We start from the raw sequence: 24,547 nt of genomic DNA, 5'->3' as shown, positions 1-24,547 counted from the left end.
AAAAAATATAATAATGCTTTAAAAGGCCTGTTATTTTATTTTAAGATCATTTAGACCACCAAACGAGTGCAGTAAGGACCCGTCATGGATTAAACTGGTCCCCAACTAAGTGTTTTTTTTTTTTTTTTTACCTGAACGAGGAATCGATTGATCGGGTTGGTGCCTGGATGTGATTACGGTTGACCAAGTTTTTCTTTGGTTGACTTCAGGCAAAGATTTTGGATATACCAGGCTTTGGCTCGAAGCCAGCATTAAGCTAAAGCTTCATTGATTTTTGAGTCTAAAAAATGCAGAATAAGGACGTTCCTTACAGAGCCGCTTTTCAATCTCCATCTCTGTTCCTGGTCAGGGTTAATTTTCATCTTTTGAAGATACTGTGGTGAAGTCACTGATACCAATATTTTTGATGTAATTTTACTGATACTCATACTTACTGAAATACTGATACTTACATAACTTAAATTTAAATTTATTTTAAAAATGTCAGTTGAATGGAAATGTTAGTGCAAGCTGATAAAAAATCAAAAAGATGAAAATAAATAATTATAGCACAAGTTAAATATAAAACTAAAATATCTACAACATAAAAATCCCACATTTCTTTTCTTTTTTTTTTTTAAGTCAGAGAGAGTAAATTAGAGAATTTAAGAAATACAAGTCTTCAAAGAGTTTCATAGAAATATTTCTCTTTTTCTGTTTCTACTATTTGGTCTTCATACATTTTGTGGCATTTACATGTAAGCCCAGAGTACTTTTTGCTATATTTTCTTAAAATTTTGAAATTGACTTGGAGGCTACATTGACTGAGATGGTTGGTTGAGTTCATATCAAGTGAGTGGAGCTACTGAGATTTGTTACTTGTGTATGCTCGGTCCACCAAAGTCATACGGTACTGTAGGGTGTACATGTCTGATTGGTCTACAGAGTCATGTGACCTGGACAAGCAGTGAAGGCAACACAGTCTGGAGGAGAGAGAGAGGGAGGCACTTGAGAAGAAGCAGTGACCAGACATATTAAAGTAATTCTTTGGTGTCGATGCTTTGTTTGAGTAATCGAAACCAAAGATCACTTTGTAAGTATTGATATATCGATACTGTAGTATTGATACTCCCACCACTAGCAGTCACCACCAACTCTAGTGGTTACTCTTCACTTTAGGTGGCTGTGGCCATTAGCATTGATAATTACTGATCACACTTTTTGCAATGAGTTCATTTGAGGGAAAAAGTAGCCAGTCCCCAAATGACTGCACAATGGCTCATTAAACACATGCAAACACTCCAGAGCAAAGGGAACTTGTTAGCTCTGCAGCACAGTTAGGGGACCATTCAACTCTACGTATGTGATTTGTGATTTTACAGAGCCTTTAAAGCTTATTTTCACAGGTTTGGTAGATGCATTATCCTTGTGATTACTGATGCAAATATATTGAAAATTACTTACGAAAATAAAAGTTTAAAATCACAACATTGCACTTATTTTGCACTCACAGTTAAATGCAAATCCTGTCCATAATCATCTGTGCAGATGTAATGATGCTATTTGTTATTCAAACATGCCATGTCTTCAAAAGATTAATTTATTTAAGCTTGGTGACAAACTTCTGAAGTCACTTGGTCTTAAATTTGATGGACTTGTCACCCAGTTTAAATTTGAGGCCTTTATAATGTTATTTTTTCTCCATCAGAGCAACATATTCTGTGACATTGCTTCTCAGAGAGCAGCTGCACCTGTTTCCCTCCGTCACACACGTTTTGTTTACTTGTAGATGTGCTGAAAGCATCTGCTTGGTGACATTAAGTGCAGTTTTATGACTCGGCATCATGTATCATTAGCCTCGTGGAAGGACGCTGATGCAGCAGTGGCAACTTTTTTTTGTATTTCATAAAAAAAGGAGATTCATGCATTTTTTATTGGTACAAATGTCAGAAAATAGAAAAGCCAGCATGAATCAAGACTCTTCCCTCTAAAGCGTTTGCTGCTGTCTGTGGTGCAGACTGCTGTATTTCTGCTGACACAGGATGAACACAACGGCAAAATAAAACAAACAGCTGAGTAAACCAAAGGTATAAAAAAGAAAAACCCAGTTGGGTTTCCTGCTGTGATCTCCTGTAGGTCTTCCCAACCTTTTAAAGCCTCCATTTAATGGCAGTAAATACACAGTGTAAGTCCCAGCTCCCCACAGAGCTTCAACAACTTCAACAGCATGTTTGTTTCCTAAAGCTAAAATCCCACTTTCTTTCAACTTTTGTAACGTCCTTTATCCTGTCCTCATTCTTAAGATGCATTATACAAAACAATATATGACTTTATTAACAATAAATATGATGTTTTCCCCCAAACTTCTCTTTTCTTGTGATCAGCAGTACCATTTTTACTTCAAACAGCACTGCTGATCTGAAACTCCTTTGTGCTTTTCATCTCTGAGTAGGAAACAATTCAGGTGGGCTTTGTAAACTCAAGATGTGTTTGCTTTGCCAAATCTCCCCTCTCCTTTGGTGCTCTTGTAAAACAAATGCAATAAATAAATCACCTAAAAACTCAAAACAGTGTGTCCCCATACAAGGAATTTTTATTTTTAAAGCTATGCAATATTTTACGAGCTTGTCACATGAATGCCCAAACTTTGGTCACCAGTGGAGTAAATCTGCAGTGACTGTCTTGTGTAATGCAATTAATGCTAAAGTTAGCATGCAAACTTAGCCCCTTTGAAATCATCGAAATCAAACCATGGTTGTGTTTAGCATAATTAGCATGACGATATGGCATACAGTGTGTTCAGAAAGTACCCAGACAAGTAAAACCAGATTTTAGAAAGTTTTGCAAATTTACTGGGAAAAAAAAATTATATATATAAGTATTCCCACTCTTTACTCAGTACAGCAATCACAGCCTCAAGTCTTTTTGAATACGATGCAACAAGCTTCGCTCACCTGGACTGAAGGATTGTCTGCTGTTCTTTGCTAGTGTAGTAGCACTCCAGTAGCCAGTAGTACCCTGTTCTCTGCCCTACTACATGTATGTCTTGTTCCAGTAGCCTACTTGTCATCAGTGTCCTGGCTCCCTAAAGACTGAGGTGGACCTTGTTGACCCCAATGACGTCTGAGCCGGTATGGCTCTATCAATTGTTCAATCACTTGAAGAAGGTGTATAGCATTAAAGACGTCTTGTGTGAGTGGAGTGTATCCTTAAATCTTTATCGTAACACCCTACCTATCCGCCCCCCCTCCTTTTCTTTAAAAGTTAAGTATTAGTAAGGCTTGTTTCAGGATATGTGCCTGAAATAGCAATCAGCCCTGTTCATGTACAAACTAAAAAGATCCATTATAAACAAGGTTTAACACATCTTGAAATATAAGCTTTTTTAATGTTTATTCATGCACATTTTCAATCTTGACCCCTTGCAGCATTTATACATCCAGCCTCTGGTGTTCACCGGTGTTTTCCCACTCTCTGACTCCCCATCTGATTGGTTGGCAGCTTCTTCAGTTGGATATGCTATCTGGCTAATGTATGATTGATTGTTGGAATACGAGACACTCCACTACCCCCGACTTTCCTCCCTCTCGCCGTGGTTAATGGTCCAACCAAAGGCAGGTGCAGCTCCGTCTCTGCACATGTGGGTGTGTGTTCGTGGCTGAAATCAGTGCAAGCATTCGAGGCTTCTTGCGTGATACTGATGGATATTCATGCCGCCGATGAGCGTTCTCATGTGTTCCTTGCTTCAGAACGTATCGGGGGCGTTTCATAAGTGGGAGCCCCGTAGTCTGGCCTCAGCAGAGCCAAATGAAGCGGAATGAAACACGTGTTTTGTGTGGAAATCGGTCGAATCAAACGGCCCACTTATCCCATTACCTCCCCCAACAGCAAACCGCCACTTTACACCCACCACCCCCTCTTCATCACCCATCATCCCGCCATGTGCTCACGCTCCACACCTTTCTCCCTTGGCTCTAACCTGTCCTTGAAGCGCCGGACGCGCAGTCCATCAGAGGGATTTCCGTTCACACATTACTTAAGTATCCGCCTTCCATCCATCCATCAGCGCCTCTCCCCTCCATCTGTACCCCTATTATGTTTTTCTATAATCCTCTCTTCCATCCTTACAATAAACACTGGGGTCAGAGCGACGCTAAGTGCTTCCTGGCAATCATCGAGGGTTTAGAAGAGGAGCGTGTGCTATTTTGTGTGAGGACTCGTGGGAGAAAGGGGGGCCTCCTAATCATTTTATCCCTGTTTTACAAAGGCGCATAATAAGTGATTTACAGAGGATTATCTGTGTAATATATACATACATGAGTTGTCTTTTTTTGTTGCAGCATCTTGGCCGTGGTTTTTCTTGCATTTCTACCCTTCCTCTCTCTCTGTGCGCTCGCTCCTCTTCAGACTCTTATGTAATGCTGTTAACAAAAGCAGGCCACTGCACCCCGGCCGTGGAAGGGGAGAGGGGTTAGGAAGGAAAGTGAGTGAGAAGGGGAGAGACGAGTGGAATTTCAACGAGCTGTCCTTGATGACTGACCGCAGCAGCGTCATGGTAACACTGCTGTTCTGTTGCAGGATAGCCTGGAGTTTAAGAGTGTGTTTAGCGCGTGGGAGGGCAGGAAATAGGTTGACGTGATGAGAAAATGTCGCATTTATTTCCAGTTCGAACAAGCAAAGGGGAGGCAGGCGCCCTACATCATGCACTTGGATGATACGCATCTTTTGCCCACTTCCCTCCCCCTCCGTTTTCTCGCTTTTCATTTCCTGACACTGCACATCAAACGCTTTCCCCCTGACATGTGCTAATCATATGTTTCTACGGCATCAGCACTTGGATGTAATTGAAATCATCAACCTTGATGCAGATAATTTAACATTACCTTCTTCATTATGCACCATAATCTGATTCCACACACTTTAAGACCTTCTTTCATGTAATCAAAGGCATTCACGGCATCCAATCAGCGCTTTCAGAGAGAACGTTTTAACCTTGTGCCCTTTCCCTATTGATAAACTCAGATGTTTTATGTCTTGTCTCTTAGCTTCCTTAACAGCGACTACATAAATCCAAGGAGTGATTAATCACTAGGGCCATTTACTAAACAATAATGTGATGCTTTATATGGCAAAGTCAATCAGGCTAAAATCAATGGAGGGGGTCAAACATTTGACATTGGCGTTGACCATCCTTGCCCGCCCCATTTCGCATTCCCCAGTAGGCTCAGCTGGCAACACCCCTCTGGTAGCGAATGGGAGTACCAGCTCGTAGATTTATGAGGCCCCATTACCCTTTTATTACCGTAAGTAACAATGAATAATTGTTTGTAATCAGGACATTGGGTTGGTGAGAACAGTATTAGGTTCAGCTCATATATCACTGGACAAATACCAGTGGTGCGGACAGTGAGGAATGAGGACGATATTGGGAAGAGACCGCGCTTGTTTGTAATAGTTTAACCCCCAAGTGAATACGATCAGGTACAATGGCGTGGTGGCACAAAAGACTTGGCACGAAAACATCTTCAGGCACGTTTAAATACACCACCATTGTCAAAACACCCTGAAGTTGCTGTGGCTAGTGGTAGGAGTTGCTTATTAACAAAGTGCAATTAATCAAAGCAATGTTCTAGTCACCTGCGCCACTGAAACCCCCTCTCTGGGCCCTTTAAATGGCTCTAATGTAACATGCTGTGTCTTAAACACTGCTGCCCGGTTGTTTGTCAAAGGAACCAGTGGTGCACACAAATAGCCAGTGTTAGATGAGAAACACAACACGACAAATGAACACCCTTTTCAGGTCCCTTTTGTCTGTCCACATCTTGACACATCCCTTTGTATTTGAAAACAAATGTGCTCTCATCCAAAGCGTGGCTAATGCTCCTTTTTCACATTTTATTCAGTGTTAATTTCAGCTGTTCTTACATTTATTTAATGTAATTTTACATTTAAGTCTTAGTCTTTAGCTAAAGATGCATTGTGTTTTCATGGATTTACCTAACCTCACACACTACATACTGTCCTGTCAGGTCTCCTTTGCATGGAAATATTCCACCTTCATCTGGGAAAGCTCCCATAGAAAGTGTGCTTGGAAAAGGCAGGACTCTTAAAAAAATCCTATGAAGGTGACTGGATGAATGTTCTGTCTGTCACATACATGAGCAGCCAATCAGAGCAAAAGGACAACATAGGGTATGCATTTGCTTCTCCTGAGCTGCCAGGCTACCGCTGTCATCATTTTTTGGTCTTCTCCGTGCAAAAGAATTATGCCAAGGCCGCTAGGGAGATGTGCAAAAATGTCGCTGCCAAGACAAGCTTTCCCAGTTCTGATTAAAGTGACGCTTTCCTACAGCTACATCTGAGCTAACAGCTACCGCGGCAGCAGCCACTGGACACACCAGCAAGCCCCACCCATAATGATTACAAACCCATAGGTGGGAGAAGAGCAACAACATCTTTTCCATCATGAAAAACTTCAGTGTAGCTTTTTGCTCATGTTTTAATAAATAAATGACCAGTTCTAAGAAAACTGTTGCTTTGGCTAAGTCTGAGCTAATCATTCCAGCACCACAAATAGTACATATCCACTCACACAGTTCTGGTAAAACTGCCATGATATTACAGCTATATCTGAGCTAATCACTGCACTGGAGGCAGCCAAACTGCATCTAGTATAACTACTCCCCACTCATAGCTACCACCTCGTTCTCCTTAATTGACACTGATTGGTCTCAGCTGTGTTCAGCTCTGCATAAAGCTTGTGGATTGGAGCTTTTTAAGATGGATTTGCCTGATGATAGAGATGGAGTCTAACAAATCTGCTTTACAAGGTTAGGATTTACATACTGTGAAGAAATATCATCTTTTTTTAAAACCAGATTACCAAATTTGATTTTTTTTTTTTTTTTTTTTTTGTCTCTTAGAGGATGCAGATAATTTTGCAGATGCAGATTAGCTTGTAGAGATGTGACTGACAGAACGTTCATCCAGTCACACTCTGATTTTTTTTCCAATCCTCTGCCCATTCCCAAACATTTCCTATTGAAGCTTGACGTGTCAGGTTAACCTCTGATAGCATCTCAGAGGAACAGCACAGTTGAGGACTATTTTGATCTATAAATAGGGATAAAATTGTCCAGAGGCGGGTCAGGTTATACTCACATATAGCTGAAGCATTAAGGGACAATAATCAGCTCAGAAATGTGGACGTTAACCTGAAAGAGGATAGGTGGTTTTGATTGTGTGTTATGTCATTCTATTTGTCTTGAAGTTAAACTTGAACTTGTTTGAACTGGCTCATTCTAGCAAGTCAAAAACTTTAAATCATGAAAGTACATGAGATATTTCTAGAGGGAATTATATGTTTTTTTCTGCCAAGCACTGATATTGTTTTTGTGTGTTGTTCAAAACTACTCTGGTTGTCATTTTATTGCATATCAATATGCTAATTTCCCCACAAAAAGTTCATCAATGGCATTAAAATTTCAAAATTGCTAAACTTTTTTTTCCCAGGTTGTTTAAGTCAGGTTTAAGAAAGTAAATAAGACTAAGTGTAAGGTGAAATATTGTAACAGTGATACATTGTCGTATAATCATGCTTGGATTTAAAGTTATAAAGTCATATTGATCAGTTTACCCCCAGATGACTCAACTTACCCACAGACTTGACTTAACTGACCCTAACCTGGGGCCTAAGCTGAGCCACAGGAGCACTTTATTTTGAAAGGTCATATTTTCCGGGTTCTTTTTCATCGATATGTTCTTACAATTTCAGTTGAGAGCAAACATCCTTAAATAAGGGTATTTTTCATTCTATCACTTTTGCATTTTCCCTTGCCTCAACAACATAAGTAAAAAAATGACTCATCTTACCCCGATCTTTCCAGTTGGGAATATGGGAGTGGTCTTTTTTAAGATAATGTAGGAATTTTATCAAACATCCACATTTTAAATTGGCCTTCATTCCCTCTCTTTTAAAAAAAGAAAAGGAGAAGAGATCATGTGTACTAGACATTTCATATTCACTTCGTGAATTGCTATTGGCCCCATGTTATTATGAACAGATCACACCACAGAAAACAAATCAGTTGAACTAATCTTTAGAACTATGAACAAACAGGACTTTGATGAGAATTGTTAGGGAAAAAAAAAATGTTGTCATTTATCTTGAAGTGTGAACAGCACTTGCTGTATTTCAAACATCTACCCCAACGTGTACTCCTTTCAACTTTCTTTCATGCCATCGACATCTGAACAACCATCAGGTTTCACAGGAATAACAATGAGATTTACCGTGCACAATAAAAAACTGCAATTCCCATACTACACGCTCCCCAGAGAGGGTTAGCTGGTTGGATGATGAAGGCTGGTGAAACTACACTTCCCAGGGGGCCGAGCTTCATTGCCAGTGCTCCTTCTGGGGGTAATAAACCGCCATTGATCCAGTGACAGCCCTGATTAAAATCAATTCTGAGCCCACGGTGTCCCAGCGTTGCAGACTACAGGGACCTTCAAATGAGGAGCGATGGCGGATGACGTGTTGGTGTTAGAAAGTGGAGGTATGCGTGAAAATGCTTGACAAGTGATACTGCAACAAAACAATGCCTGCCTAATGGAGCTACAATGCTGTTTTTCTAAGACATCCTTGTACTTTCTATCTCAATCACTGACCTAGCCAACAGAACCGCTGGTTGACAGCTCTGTTCTGAGGGTTTACATTCATCTCTCACCTTTCAGACAGACCATGGTAACTATTCACGGGGGTGGTGTTTTGATTTGCAATAATACTGCACTTAGACAACCTCTGTTTTCCTTGTCACATATCAAGGTTAAGAAAACGTAACTGAGATGCGTCACCTCATATTCTCTGTCAGGTTAACCTGCTGTATTGCTACATCTTAATAAAGCACACCCACAAGTACTGGAAAGGTTAACTGGCTAGTCTTTTAATTGATGTGAATCATCCTCAATGTTTTAAATACATCTTCATTGATCACAATTAAAAAGAGGCTCTTTTCTAAGACAAGAGTCGTATATCTAAACAGTGGAAAAATACCACTTAACTTTGACTCAGCTGGTGAGTAGGGTGATAAAGATAAGACTCCAACCTCAGTGTTTCTATTGAGAGCATACGAGAGAAGAAGAAAGCAAGAACAATCTGCTGGTAGCTTCATTCAGAAACTCCACCAAATGAGTGGTAATGTTCTGTGTTAAAACTGAAGCTTCTCAGGCTTTTGTTACAGAAATTTTCAGCAGCTACTCGCTGATGATCTTGTCCAACACATATCTCCATCAGTAGAGACTTAATATGAGTATAACAATGAACCGTTGACTAGAATCGTTGAATAGTCTGAACCTTTTGGTTAGAAAGTGACAGGACCAATCAGTGCTTTCGGGCGCGTGACATAAGCGAGCAGCAAGAAGAGGCCGGTGCAGATATGGCAGAAGACATTAGCAAGGATGCTGCTAAAGCGCCAGTTTTATCAGAACCTGATGACAAGAAGAACAACAAAAAGCATTGAGTTGTTTTCAAAAATGACAAAAGTCGTATACCGACATGTACGAGTACGATGTACAAGTGGTTTTCCAGATAGATGTGTGAAACAAATCCATCTGCCGTGTCAGGTTAATTGTTAGCACAAACATCAACAGTCTCATCTTTTACGACACAAATGCTCACTCGTACACTGTACACAGCAAATTCCCAGAGTGAAAAAACTGGGTGTTCAACAAAAAAGAGTGAAAGAGTTAGATTTTCAGGGCACATTCACGCACTCAGACTCCAGCTGGTGTTCAGTGACGCTCCTGAGCAGTGTTTAAAAAGTAGTTCATTCACAGTGTTGACAGCAGTGAATCAACACTGTTCCTGAGTTCATTACCAACAGCTCTGTTGCCACGCCTACACTGCCACTTCAAATCTGGGGAGTGGAGTTTTCCCATCATGTATTGTGTGTTTAGATGTATTTTAGATGTTTTTTTATGTGTTTATTTGTGTTTATATTTAGCCTGTTATCACAGCTGGAATTCATTTGCCCATGTTTCTGGTGGATTATCGTTTGTTTTGATGTTAGACACATCTGCACCATGAGTGACACTGTCCACTGAGTTACACACTTCCTACACGTGGCAAGGATTGCCTTACAGCACTGATCATCAACTGGCGGCCTGGGGGCCACATCAGGCTCCCCAAAGCTTCCTGTCCGGCCCCCGAAAGATCATTAAATTCAGAAAAGGAGGAAAATAAAATATTAAGAGCATCCTTTTGCTTTAAATGTCTGCAGCTGTTAAATCCATCCCACAAACAATTAACATAGAAAAAGTTTTAGAATGACTAACCATGATCTGTTTTTACAGAAATTTACGGTTAGAATTAGTCAGTATTTAAAAAAATGGTTAAGGTTGGTAGAAGTGTTGCAAAAATTGACAGAAAAAAGTTGGGAAAAAAATTCAAATGTGTCACAAAATGGTAAAGGAGGAAAAGGGGCAAAAGGTATTAAAAATGGGTTACAAATGACAAAAAAATAGTGCAAGAAAGTAAAGAGAAAGGTTTAAAAAGTGACAAAAGTTGAGCAAAAGTAGAAAAAATTGATAATATTGTGGCATAAAGGGGATAAAACATGCATAAAAAGTGGTTCAAAGGGGGTTCAAATCTTTCAAAACTTGGGTTAAAGAGGCAAAAAGGGGTTTAAAGTGTCGAAATGGGTTAATATTGGTGCTAAATGACAATTAGGGAGGGCCAATTTTCTTGGATTTTCAGGGGTCCAGCCAATCCTGTTGCCAGGCCTGTCTCCTTGTGGCCTGCTGCATTATAGATAATAGGGATAGATCTCACTGGTAATGACTAAAAATGTCCTGTAGTTTAAAGGAAAATACAAATACTACTGCAGTAATATTTCAATCAGACCAAAATGTTCATTTAATTTTTGTGTATTTGAAAATCCGGCCCCCAGAGTTTCTGTTGAGACTAAATCTGGCCCTTGTGCAAATGTACTTGATGACGCCTGCCTCACAGCAAAGGAAGAGAAGCTCTCTGTTTCCTTGCCCCATCCTGACCAGAGCACACCAGTTTAGCTACAATGGCTAATGGGAATTGGCAGGTTTTAGTGGGATGGTAGAGCTTCACCTGGTGGTGTTTAAAGCAGTCTGCAATACAACCTCTGTGCATGAAAATATACAATAGTGTGAAGGATTAACTACGAACACCAAGAAAAAGTTCACGTAACTCAAGATGGGAGTTAATTTTACTCTTAGTGAGATTAGTATTTTAACGTCCATAAGAGTTTATTTTAACTCCTGATAAGAGATCAAAATCAACTCCTAAAAAAGAGTTACTTTAACTCAGCTCTAGAGTTTATTCAGTGGTCTCACATGTACACTCAGATTGAGTTGATTTTAACTCACAAAGAGTTTATTCCAGTGACTTGAAATTTTTGTGTACCTTACAGTCATTACACACCAAAATATTTAAATTATCATTAAATTCATCAGTCTTCTGAATGATAATGAAGACTCCACAGCAGCAGTGGAGAAAAACATAAACGTGAGCTTACCTGTTCACCTGTCAAACAGCCCACTACTGATCCCTTGGCCTCCTTTCGCTCTTTCTTCATCTGACTGATGCTGTTACGTATAAACTTGTCTTAGTTTTTCATGCTGTTTGTTAATGACACAATGCAGTTTAGCATTCTCAGCACACAGCTTCCTCATTGCAATAACACCCTCAGTGTAAGCTGTTTTCTGTGGCACTCACAGTGCTACAAGTTTAATGTTGTAAAACCATTGGTTGCCTTGTTCGTCTGTGTCACACTACCTAATTCAGATTAACAAAGTGGAAAGACCTCAGACGTCATCTACTTTAAAAACAGTCTGACTTATCAAGTGTAAAATACCCTGGTTGTCTGAGCTGCCAGTGAAATAACTACAGAAATAAATAGATAACTAAGTTTTAACAATAAATATTACATCAAATGTTGAGAAATCGAACATATAAAAAGACCCACATGACAGGAAAACAAATTGTACACTATGCTGGCAAGCCTAACTGTGTTTTTTGTTCATCTTTCTTTCCCATGTTGTTGTTTTTTTTTTTTCCTTTTTCATTACCAATATATGCACTTCTCTCTCACCTTTCGCTTCACACATCATCACTTCCCCTGCTGGAGTGATGATACAATGTGGCCTCGAAACATGCAGTCATATACCGACTGCATACTAAAGAAGAAACAGAACACAGATACGAGGGTATTTTTGTATCCTGGACACACAATGGTCAGAGGGATGTTTAGATGTATGCAGAATGTGACATGTATGACAAATGCAACACGGTGTCATGACACTTTATTGAATGGAACAAGCTAGGGAGCACGTTTATGGTGGGATATAAATATCTGATTTATTTACCACAAATGTATAGTATCACACCATAAATGTGACACAACATTTTAGCGATTTATCATGTGAATGATTAGCCAGAACATTAAGGACTGTAAATCTTTTGATGGGGATGTAGTAGTAAGATCAGGTTAAAGAGAAGCAAAACCCCAGAGTTTTGGCCATGGTGCATCTTGCACAACCATAAAATTAGTGTGAAATCTTTTCTGGATTTGGTGCAGAAACTGAGCATATAGTTGGTGCTAAAACTGCACACCTCTCATCATTTATGCATCAGGCCTCTGGTTTTGTCTTGATATCGGGTAAAAGGACTACACTGCCTGCAATTCGTGACTATTACAGTGATTTTATAAATCAATCCTGGTCAATGTGATTGACTTGATTAATGGGGATCCCTTGAGTGCAGTGAACGTGTCTGAAGTGACTGTAGTATAAAGACACCAGTGTGTGGAAGGTCCAGTCACTGGTTAATCAGTATTCCCATCTACTATTACACCATGAAGACAAAAGAACACTCCAAGCAACTCAGAGAAAAGGTTATAGAAAAGTTTAAGTCAGGGGATGGAGATAAAACAAATTTCCAAGGCACTTAAAATCCACCTGAGTTAAGTTAAATTCATCATCCAGAAAGGAGGGCACATGTGTGAGTCTGTCTACATCAGATTAAGTGACTGTGCAAGAAGGAGACTAGCGAGAGAGACCTATGACTACTCTGAAGGAGTTTCAAGCGTAAACAGTGAAGATGGAAGAAACTCTGATTACCAGGCAAAGCTTTAAAGAAGGGTGGCAAAGAAAAAGCCACTGTTGAACAAAATGTATTAAATCTCTACTGAAGTTCACTAAAAGGCCATGTGGAAGACTTCATGGTCAAGTGGGGGAAAAAAGGAAAGTTCTTTGGACTGATGAGACCAACATGCTTTCTGGCCATCAGACAAGACGCTACTTTTGGTGGACACAAACCAAAAACACCCTATCCCCACTGTGAAGCAAGGAGATGGCAGCATAATGCTGTGGGGAAGCTTCTCAACAGCCAGCCCTGGAAGGCTTGTAAAGGCAGAGGGTAAAATTAATGTGACAAATGTAGGTAACTCCTTAAGGACAATCTAATTTAGTCTGCAAGAGAACTACAGCTTGGGAGAAGATTTCTTTTCCTGCAAGACAATGACCAGACAGTGAAAGCTGGTTCAAAGACAACAAGGTGAATGTTCTGGAGTGGCCCAGTCAGAGCCCAGACCTCAATCTAATAGAAAATTTGTGGCTTGAATTGTAAAGTGATGTTCACACCAAGGTTATTATAGTTAAGTTAAACTACATAACTACAACTAAAATTAAAAAATCATTTTAGTTAACTGAAACTAAATAACAACTAAGCTCATCATCATCAGTGGTGAGTGGCACTGCTCTGCTGGCGACATGGGCATAGGTGCTTCGGCAGCTTTCTTTCTTATCTTATCTTTACCAAAAAAAATGAAAACTAAGTAAAACTGTATAGTGCCCTTACAAAACTTACTAAAATAAAAGAGAAATGGAGACAAAACATCCTTAGTTTTAGTCTTTGACACAACCATACTGACTGGCACCAGCACCCAAGTCTGGGGAGTGTAAAATTGCCTGATCTGATTGGTTAAGACTTCACAAAGTGGTAGTTTTATGTCTGGAGTTGTACTCAAATATCACCATTAAGTATATAAAATGATAAGTGAAGAGTAGCCTGTTTTAATATGTTTTCAAATATGTATTACGCTCACTCAGCCCCGACATCTGTCCCTGGTTGTTAACCGCTTATTTCAGCTCTTTGGTGCTCCTGCTAAAGTTAATGGTTGTGAGAATGGTGGTGAAAAAAACTTGCAACAGATTAGCCAATAGAAAAATGGGGTTGCTGTACCCATGTTTCAACCTGTAGAGGGCAGTCATCACGCATATTTCTAAACCAAAATGTAGTATTGAAATAACTTGAACTTAAATGTTGAGATTTAAACTCAAGTTGGTTAACAAAAGTTAATACATAGGTTTTAGCTGATATACATGCTCTTAAGGTTTAGTTACATTTTAAGGTACCTTTCTAAAATGCTTGTTTAGTTGTTTATCTCCATTCAACAGCAGAGAGTAATACCTAATCCTGAAAATGTTAATACAGAGCATTCCCCTCCTTTCCAGAGGCATTTAATTGTAATTTTGCATCACATACATACAAGCTGCTTCTGTAACCAGGAGGGATGTGTGTTGCTGTCAAGCCTCTTAATACATCACTGTTGGGTTATTGTGCTACCTGCTATTGATCTGAACACACACAAGTAAAGCCTGGTAAGCTCTCCCTGGCAGAAGGCTCTGTGCTGACGACACAGACATGCCACGACTGCAGAGTTAACAGCTCATGTTTTCACTGCTGTGGATTCTTCTTTGGTGGTTTAAGGCAGCTCAGGATCAGATTTTGATTTTTAAGGTAAACCTTCTTTGCAGTTTCTGTAGTTTTTTTATTGCTACATGAAGATAAACCCAGTAAGTAATCTATAAATAAACAGTGTGGGCAGGGGGTCTCAGATTAGTTCCAGGTTTATTGAAGAGGATTAGGCGTGTTGTTTTACAGCAGCGCCCAGGTTTGTGAAGGAAATGATTCAGGAAGTATATTTTCAAAGAAATGATTGGAAACAGTTATATCAGTATTATATCAGTTGTATCTTTCTCAGAGGTGTACAGTTTTCAGACAATGGAAGTGCTGTGGTGGATTAAGATGGAATACCTCTAAGAAGATACAATAAAGTTGACCGTCATAGCTACCTCACAATATGTAAAGCTGCAGTTACCTTTGATCTCCAAAATCTAACCAGTTAAAACTCAAGTCAAGGTGTAGATTTGTGCCAAATTTGACAAAAATCCCCAAATGCCTTCTTAAAACGTTGTGCTCACAAGATTTTCAGTCACAGTGGCCTTGTATCCCTAAAATCTAACTGGGTCACCCCAAGGTCAGAGTGGTCTTCTGTACAAGGATTGAAGTGAATCATATCTAATTATTCATGAGAAATCACTTTACAAGCAAGGAATGAACACAAAGTGCAAATACCCTGACCTTTAACCTTTTGATCAAGATAGTATCAGATCATTATTTAGTCAAAGTGGGCATTTGTGCATAGTCTGAACTAAGTTCAGTCACTTACAGTATTCTTGAGACATCATATTCACAAGTAACATATGAATATGGGGCCCAGTAGCCTTGAACTTTGACCTCCAACATGGTTTCAATTCATCACTGAGTCATAATGGATGGTTGTTCAAAGTTTGAAGAAAATTCCTCAAAGTTTTCTTGAAATTTTGGATTCATAAGAAAAGGGTGAACTGAGGTGCAATGATCTTTACCTCTGTTCTCCAGTTTGTCACTGAGCAAGAGAGAACATGTCTATAAAATTTGAGAATTCTTCTTGAAATACAGCATTCACAAGCAAGAGATAGAGCTCCATTACCCTGAACTTTGACCCATGACCTCCGTAATGTCATCAATTCATCCTTGAGTCGGAGTGGAAATGCTTAAAGTTTGGAGGAAGCCTTCTTGAGATATGAAGCTCATGAAGCAAGGGATAAACTAAACTGAGGTGCAATGACCTTGATGTATAACCTCCAGTTAAACCTTACATCAGAGTGGACTTTACTCAACGTTGGAAGAAAATCCATTAAAGGATTTTGGAAATATTGTGTTTACAAGCAAGGTATGAACATTACAACTACCTTGAATTTTAGACAATGACAAAACCTTTAAAGTCTAATTAGCTAAGCAAAGTCAGACAGATGTCCTCTGAATAAAACTCCCTCTAACTCTTGACTCTCCCTATTAAAACAAGTTACGTTGTCTTAAACATAAAGGGTACAAACTTCTAATAAATTTTGAGTGGGCGTGGATTTTAAGTTATCGTTAATAAAACTGGCTGGGTGAACGTTGTGTCTGCACATTATTTATAATTCCTCAGAGTGCTGCTTTGATAAATTTCAGTCCACTCTGCTGAGATATCTGGCTCTACCAGTATTTTAACACTACTTCCCGTTTCATGGCAAACAGAACAACTTGAACAACAATAACCAGCTTATCATCCATTCATTTAATATTTGATTGATAATTGAATAACCAAATCAAATAAATAAGAAATGATGCATCTTTTTGACTTTTGCTATTAATGTTGGGATCAGAGAATGTAATATGAAAATGGGTGTAAGCAGTTAGTATGGTTTCAATATTCATTTGCATAACCTGGTGCAGGTGTTGTGCTCAGAAAAGCATCCTGATAATCACATACCCATGGCTGAGGAGTTTACTAACGGCGCTTTTACACTACACAGTTCCAGCCCTACTCAACTCCACTCGGCTCTACTTGGTTTGGGTACCTTTTCCACCAATGGCGGGTTTGGTTCCTGTGTGTGGCGTCACGCTCATGACTCTTCGGTGACGACATTCTCTGACCAATCAGTGGCCGGCAGTCGGTCAGCGTCACCTTTTAGTATCGGCTCAGCTCGCTTGGAACCAGAGCAGAGCAGGTACTAAAAAATAGTATCTGGTGCAAGGTACCGCACCCATGGAAACCCAACACAAACTGAGTAGAGTCGAGTCAAGTCGAGTAGAGTAAGACGGGCCGGTGGAAATGGGCCATAAGTTAAGTCACGTTCCCACACTTGTGCTCCTTTAATTGCATTCGTGCCATGCTTTGGTCCACCTTGTCCTTCCGTACCAGAGCCAGGGAAGCATGCCGTGTCCAAGCATGGAAGAGTGTACTCATGCTGGTCAAATGTACTGGACTTTAAAGCTCAAACGTACCCAGGCACAGTACAGATTTCCTAGTGTGAGTGCCGGTGTTTGTGTTCCCATATATCATTACAGGAAGTGTGAACTCCTTAGCGATGGGCACGTGATTCTCAGGATGCTTTTCTGAGCACAACACCTTCACCAGTTTACGCAAATCAATATTGCAGTCAAATTGAGTGCTTATAGCTTTTTTTTTCATATTACATTCTTTGATTTCAACATAATGTTATGTTCGGGAGTGTAGTTGGACCCAGAATGTGGAAACGGAGGAGCAGATTTGAACAGTTTTATTGTGCAGGTAAGTGAACAAGGGAGGGGGGATTCCAAGAGTCCAGGTAAGTGAGAGAGTGCGCTGGTGCTGGCTGCGGTGATCTGGGCTGGAGGCACTGGAAGAAGAGGAGAGGCACGTTAGAGGTAAGTTCACAAATGTTCAAGCACTGGAAATCACTGATAATAATCATCGAAGAGCACTGGAAACTTCTCTGAAGATCTTGAGAGTTAGCCTGGAGCTGGAGTTACCGTGAGGTAAGGTCTGCAAGACTCAGGCGCTGTAGAGAGCTGCAGCCGATCTTAAGTAGTGTCCGTCAAATGAGTGATTCGCTGCAGGTGTGGGCTCTCCACAGCACCGGGGGGGGGGAGGGGTGGATGCCTCAGGGAGAGCAGAGTAAAGTTAGCAGCCAGCATGAGACTCCAGAAACCGGAAGTTAACCAAAATAAATCAATGAATATAAATTAAAACACCACACATAAATAGCAAAAGTCAAAAAGACGCATCATTTCCTGTTTATTTCATTTCATTTCAGAAATGAAAACTAGAAAATGAATAGTTTTTTCATTATTGGATTTGGTTTTTAAAACAGAAAAATTAACAATAAACCATTTATCATTTATTTGTTTTTCAATTATCAATCAAATATTAATGAACTAATAATACACAGATTAACAATGACCACAAACATTTTGTTTTCATGTTCATAATACATTTGCGGGAAATTATCACAATTTTTCAAAACTGGAAACTTTTACCGAATGCAATAATTCCCTGCAAATATAATAGTTCTTACATTTACAGATTTTTTTTACTATGTTTGCAGTAGGCAAATACATTTGTGAGGAATTTATTACATCTGTGGAATTATTACATTAAAAATTGCTGATTTGTATTACATTTGTAAGGGGTTTTTTTATGCTCGAGGTCAGTTGTTATTTTTGCAGGTGTAACAGTCCTCCCAGTTAATGTCACCTTCAAAATAAGAAAAGTATAGATCATAATACCAGCCTTGTTAATAAAGAGGAACATCATGTTGACCTAAGGCCCAAACATACTCAGGCGGAACGTACGCTGAACGGACTCCACGGAGGTCCGCGCGGACTCAAAGCGGACGTCCGCAAGAACTGTGCGCAAAGCTTAAATTTTACGACCGCGTGGACTCCACTCCCCATACTGGTGTCACACAAAACACTGTTCGGCATGTATTTTTCACATCGACCTGCATTAAATGTGACACCGACCTGCATTTTGTTCCTCTGTGCAGCGTTGACGGATGAGCGGTGACTCCCAGAGTGGAGAAGGAGTGGGGCTAGGTGCCCAACTAGATCATTTAATTTTTCACGTGTCATTTGGAAGTATTGAAAATGTTTTTCCACGTCAATCTCTGCTTGTCCTTCACCAACATGGCATACTCCCCTTCCTTGTCTCTTGTGGTATTTAATGGCCGTACATACCACCGTCACTTATTTTAATGCTTTGCAAAGCCAGCAGGCTTCGTCAGTGTAGGACGCCATGACAGAAAGACAGAAAAATGTCAACAACACGCAAGGATTGTGGGAAATGTAGGATTTCACGGAAATTTCACAGGAAACTACTACGCGACAGTACGCTCGACAGTGGAAGCTCTAAAGACTGCGGACACAGCACGCTCGAGTATGTTCGGGCCTTTAGTATTGCTACAGTGGATACAATGACCACTATGTGCCTGCTAAGCATCAAAGAGACCAGGACCAGGCCATGTTTAGGGAGAAAACAGCTACAGGTGAGACATTCATTAACTTTAGATGCATTTGCTGCATCAGGTCTGTAAACATATATCAAACAAAACATTAGTAGTAGGCTAACCTACGACATCTACCAATGGGAGAGTTTGGTGGTATGCTAACACTGTGCCATGTTTTAGGCTGCCACAGTTTTGTGGGTGTTTTGCACATTTTCCACAGGGTCTACTATGTCTGCAGCACTCTGTCCACGCCGAGGCTATGCTCCGACTGACGGCACGCTGACTGGGTCTGTTTCTGAGGTGAAGCAAAGCGGAGCATAGCTGAGCCCAGAGCAGCTGGGTCACAAGTTCATGAGTTCACAGGGGAATAATGGAAATAGCATACAAACAGCATGCTTCTCTGCCTGTCAGATGCTGATTTCCTCTTTATTTGCTTCCTTTTCTAATGTAGTGTTCATTTAGTGAAGTGATCGGCCGTTTGCAGTCTGTACCTGCTGGTTTATTTTTGAACTGACTGCTGCTTTGTGGTTTCCCATGTTCGACTTCCTGCTTGGGTTGACCTCTTCTGCTCAGCTTTACCTGTGGTGGCAGCATTTCTACAGGAAAAAGAGTGGGCACGTATCATGAGCGTAGCAGTGACAGCTCATGGCATGTGCTGTGGAAATACAAAGATTGCCTAGAAGGGCTGTCGTTTTCTCTGGAGAGAGGGAGAGAGAGCAATGAAAGTTTCATGATGAGTCCCATTTCTGGCAATTTTGGTAAAAACTGACATTTTTCCCTCTAAAGTTACGTCTTTAAAAACATGAAACCAAGGATTAATCTTTCATCAGACATATTCAAACAGGGTTTAGTATTAGTGTCATAAAACATGTAATCTGCAAGTTACTCTTGTAAGTTATAATCCCTGCACTGTTGTAAAGGATGGCCCGACAATGGGACTCCTAATACTGAAACTTTATATTAGAGCTGAAGATCTCAAAAAGCCTCCTCATATCTGCAAGGTACAAATCATTCTTCAAGGCTTTTAAATCTGCTGTGTCATGACTGAGAAATTAAAGTGTTGACCTTCTCTTTTAAGATGAGAGGTCCTTAAACCTGATCCTCCTCTCAGCTGCCAGCTGAGGAGGATCAGGAGGGCAGGGCTGGACTTTGACTGTTTGCATTCCATTCTCCCTGTGACTCGCGTGTAATCACATTGAACAGACGGAGGTGGACTTTGGGGTTAAGTGGACTTGAATCCATTGTGGTACAGAGAAGAGCTGACTGGCTTCTTTTTGACTGATGGCTGGTGTGTGAACTAGTGCCATGCAGAGCATATCATTAGAGAACCACAGCCTGCTGCTACAGTGCTGAAAGCAGGCAACCAGGGCACTCGGTGGTAATGAAAGGGTTAATATACTGTTACACCAACTTTGAAGCTACTATTTCAACGTGTAAAAGTTACATCCTGTTGCTTTAATCGCTATTTCATGGCATTAGTCTGTCTTAGACATCAGTGAAGCTGTATTGCAGTAGATTTAGATTTTAAAAAAAGAAGAAAGATAAAAGAGCTGCAGAGAGCAATGGGAGGAGAATCCATGGTATCTAATACTTGTCCAGATGGGGTTAGAGTGTATCCAGCACTGATCCAATAGTGCTGATTCTCAGTGAAATGTTCACAGCACTCCCAATAACTCTCTTTTAGAACAGGCCTGCACAAGGCCCCGGGATAACGCATTGATTAAAAAGAAAAGTGAATCTCTGTATTATTCCAATGACCCTGATCGTTCAAAGCCAAACCCCGCTGGTTCCCACATGCAAATGATCCAACCCCGGGACATAACCCACAGAGGTGCCAGCCCCCTTGGCCTGGACTCACCATCAAAACTGGGTCCAACATGGCTGCTGAATGGAGACAGTTGGGCTCGGAAACCTGATTATAATTAGCACAACACCATCCGCTAAATGGTGTGATTGGTTGCGGGAGGAAAAGGCCATCTGAACTTGGAAGAGATGCAGGATGGAGAAAAAAAGGAAAGGATGCTGCAGGGTGGAATTCAAGTCAGGACTCATGAATAGAGATAACAGAGCTCCATGTCTCCAAAGATGAACAGAGATCCTCCACGTGGGAAACCAGGTTGATGTGCACTTGATTGGTTTTTGAGATGCCAGCATTTCTCCCTTTTTTGAGGAGTGACACGCCTGATAATTCTGCATCTCCCTGATCAATAGGCAGGCACACTATTCGTTTGACAAGGCTGTGCCGTTGGTGCACACATTTTCCAAATGGATTGATTTTGCACCTGACAGAATGAGCATATGGAGGCAAAAAAACGGGGTTTCAATTTGCTTGGAATTCTGCAAGAACACCTCATTTTGCAAGATCAATATCAATGCACAGTTTACAACGCTGCAGCCTGGCTTTATCTTCCAGAGAAAATAAAAGATGTTGACATTAAAATGCCTCTGACTCAGTTGTGGATCTGGGTGGAGGTGGAGTTTTTTGAGGACTTTCTCCTGAGAAAATGCCCACTTGAAGATGTATTGATGGCGTGTTGAACGGAGCTTCCTCTCTTCAAGCCAATAGGGAGAAAAATCACATCTTTAGAGCTTCTCTTAGAGTTGAAACACAAGAAAACATACTATATCTATATTTTATGTATGTATCATAAAAAATACAGCAGAGAAGGAGGGAGTGCTGTCAGCAGAATGCTGCCCCTATAGCTTTACTACAAGTGTGAATCACAAAGCAAAATCCCCCTTTTGAAGGTAAAAACACAAAGCCCCATGTGAAATTTTAGCAGCACAAGCAGGAATCTATAACTGCTGTTACTACTGTCTCCAGGAGCTGCTGCATTCATACTCATGTATGCAAAATGATGATTCAAGCAGTTCAGTGACAAATCTTCCACATTTTAGCGAAAAAGAACCAAAAGGCCACCAGGAGTGCACCATAAACCTGTTCTAAAATTTAAATCTGCTTCACTCATTGTGTTTAGTATGACTTTAATACCCTAGTTTCTACTGGGTTTTTTAGAACCCTGGTTTCTGTTTTACAAAGTCTATAAAATGAATTAATCAGTCATGGTCAATATAATTTGGCCTTTTTGAAAGAAAAAAAAACTCTTTAATTTCAAAGTGGAAACCGATTCCTCCAAAGTAATGTCAATTCTATAAAATTTTAAATATAAAATAAGTGCATAAATATTTATCACCTCCAAAGTGGCTGACCTAATTCAACTGAGGTCTAGCCAAATGGTGCTAGTAGTCACACAATCAGTGAAGTTGGGATCACCTCAGTGGGTTTCAAGTGATTAGAGTATAAAGACACCTGTGTCTGAAAAGTCCAGTCACTGGTTTATTAGTATTCATGGCTGCCATTACACCCTAAAGACAAAAGAACACCCCAAGCAACTAAGAGAAAAAGTTATTGAGGAGTATAAGTCAGGGATGGACACAAAAAAAAAAAAAATCTAAGGCATTTAACATCTCTGCTTGGATCAGACTGTCCTCACAAGCTGGTTGATTGTGCAAGAAGGAAACTAGTGAGAGAGACCACTAAGACACCTATGACTACTCTGAAGGAGTTACAAGCTTCAGCAGCTGAGATGAGAGAGACTCTGCATACAACAACTGACGCCCGGTCATTCAGCAGTCAGAGCTTTATGGGAGAGTGTGAGAGAGAAAGCTACTGTTGAAGAAAACTAATTGAATCAGAACTAGAGTTCACCAAAAAGCATGTGGGAGACTCCATGGTCAAGTGGTAGAAAGTTCCTTTGTCTAATGAGACCAAAGTGGTGGTTTTTAAGACAAGATGCTATGTTTGGCAACACCAAACACACTATACCTACTGTGAAGCATGAAGGTGGCAGCATCATGCTGTGGGGATGCTTCTTGGTAACCGGCCCTGGAAGGCTTGTAAAGGTAGCAGATAGAATACATTTTACAAATCCTAGAGGACAATCTTATTCAGTCTGCAAGAGAACAACAGATTGGGAGATTCTTTTTCCCTGAACAATCTGACAGAGCTTCACTCAGTGCTGTGATTGCAGCAAAAAAAGCCAAATTATATTGCCCAGGACTGAGTTATAAATCAATATAAAATAGCAAAATATCCAAGGGGTGAAGACTTTTTATAAAGGATGTAAGCATTTTTCAGAATCCGTTTTTTTTTTTTTTTTCTTTCTTGAGAAGTCTAAAAAAAAGGGGGACACTGTGGCATGTATGGACCTTATCCTGTTGGCTCAAACCAGCCTCTCACAATGGGTGGAATATGGCATACACTATATTGCCAAAAGTATTTGCTCACCTGCCTTGACTCGCATATGAACTTAAGTGGCATCCCATTCTTAATCCATAGGGTTTAATATGACATCAGTCCACCCTTTGCAGCTATAACAGCTTCAACTCTCCTAGTAAGGCTTTCCACAAGGTCTAGGAGTGTGTTTATGGGGATTTTTGACCATTCTTCCAGAAGTGCATTTGTGAGGTCACACACTGATGTTGGACGAGAAGGCCTGGCTCTCAGTCTCCACTCTAATTCATCCCAAAGGTGTTCTGTTGGGTTGAGGTCAGGACTCTGTGCAGGCCAGTCAAGTTCATCCACACCAAACTCTCTCATCCATGTCTTTATGGTCCTTGCTTTGTGCACTGGTGCACAGTCATGTTGGAGCAGGAAGGGGCCATCCCCAAACTGTTAGCACAAAGTTGGGAGCATGGAGTTGTCCAAAATCTCTTGGTATGCTGAAGCATTCAGAGTTCCTTTCACTTGAACTAAGGGGCCAAGCCCAGTTCCTGAAAAACAAGCCCACACCATAATCCCCCCTCCACCAAACTTTACACTTGGCACAATGCAGTCAGACATTCTCCTGGCAACTGCCAAACCTAGACTCGTCCATCAGATTGCCAGATGGAGAAGCGCAATTCATCACTCCAAAAAATGCGTCTCCACTGCTCTGGAGCCCAGTGGCGGCGTGCTTTACACCACTGACTGCGACGCTTTGCATTGCACTTGGTGATGTATGGCTTGGATGCAGCTGCTCAGCCATGGAAACCCATTCCATGAAGCTCTCTACACACTGTTCTTGAGCTAATCTGAAGGCCACTTGAAGTTTGGAGGTCTGTGGTGATTGACTGCAGAAAGTTGGCGACCTCTGCACAATATGCACCTCAGCATCCGCTGACCCCACTCCGTCATTTTACGTGGCCTACCACCTAATGGCTGAGTTGTTCTGTCACCTCCACTTTGTTATAATACCACTGACAGTTGACTGTAGAATATTTAGAAGCAAGGAAATTTCACCACTAGACTTGTTGCACAGGTGGCATCCTATCACAGCACCACGCTGGAATTCACTGAGCTCCTGAGAGCGACCCATTCTTTCCCAAATGTTTGTAGAAACAGTCTGCATGCCTAGGT

The sequence above is a fragment of the Cheilinus undulatus genome, linkage group 16 (genome assembly GCF_018320785.1).
Source record: "Cheilinus undulatus linkage group 16, ASM1832078v1, whole genome shotgun sequence".
NCBI lineage: Eukaryota > Metazoa > Chordata > Actinopteri > Labriformes > Labridae > Cheilinus > Cheilinus undulatus.
Note: the sequence above shows the minus strand (reverse complement) of the source record.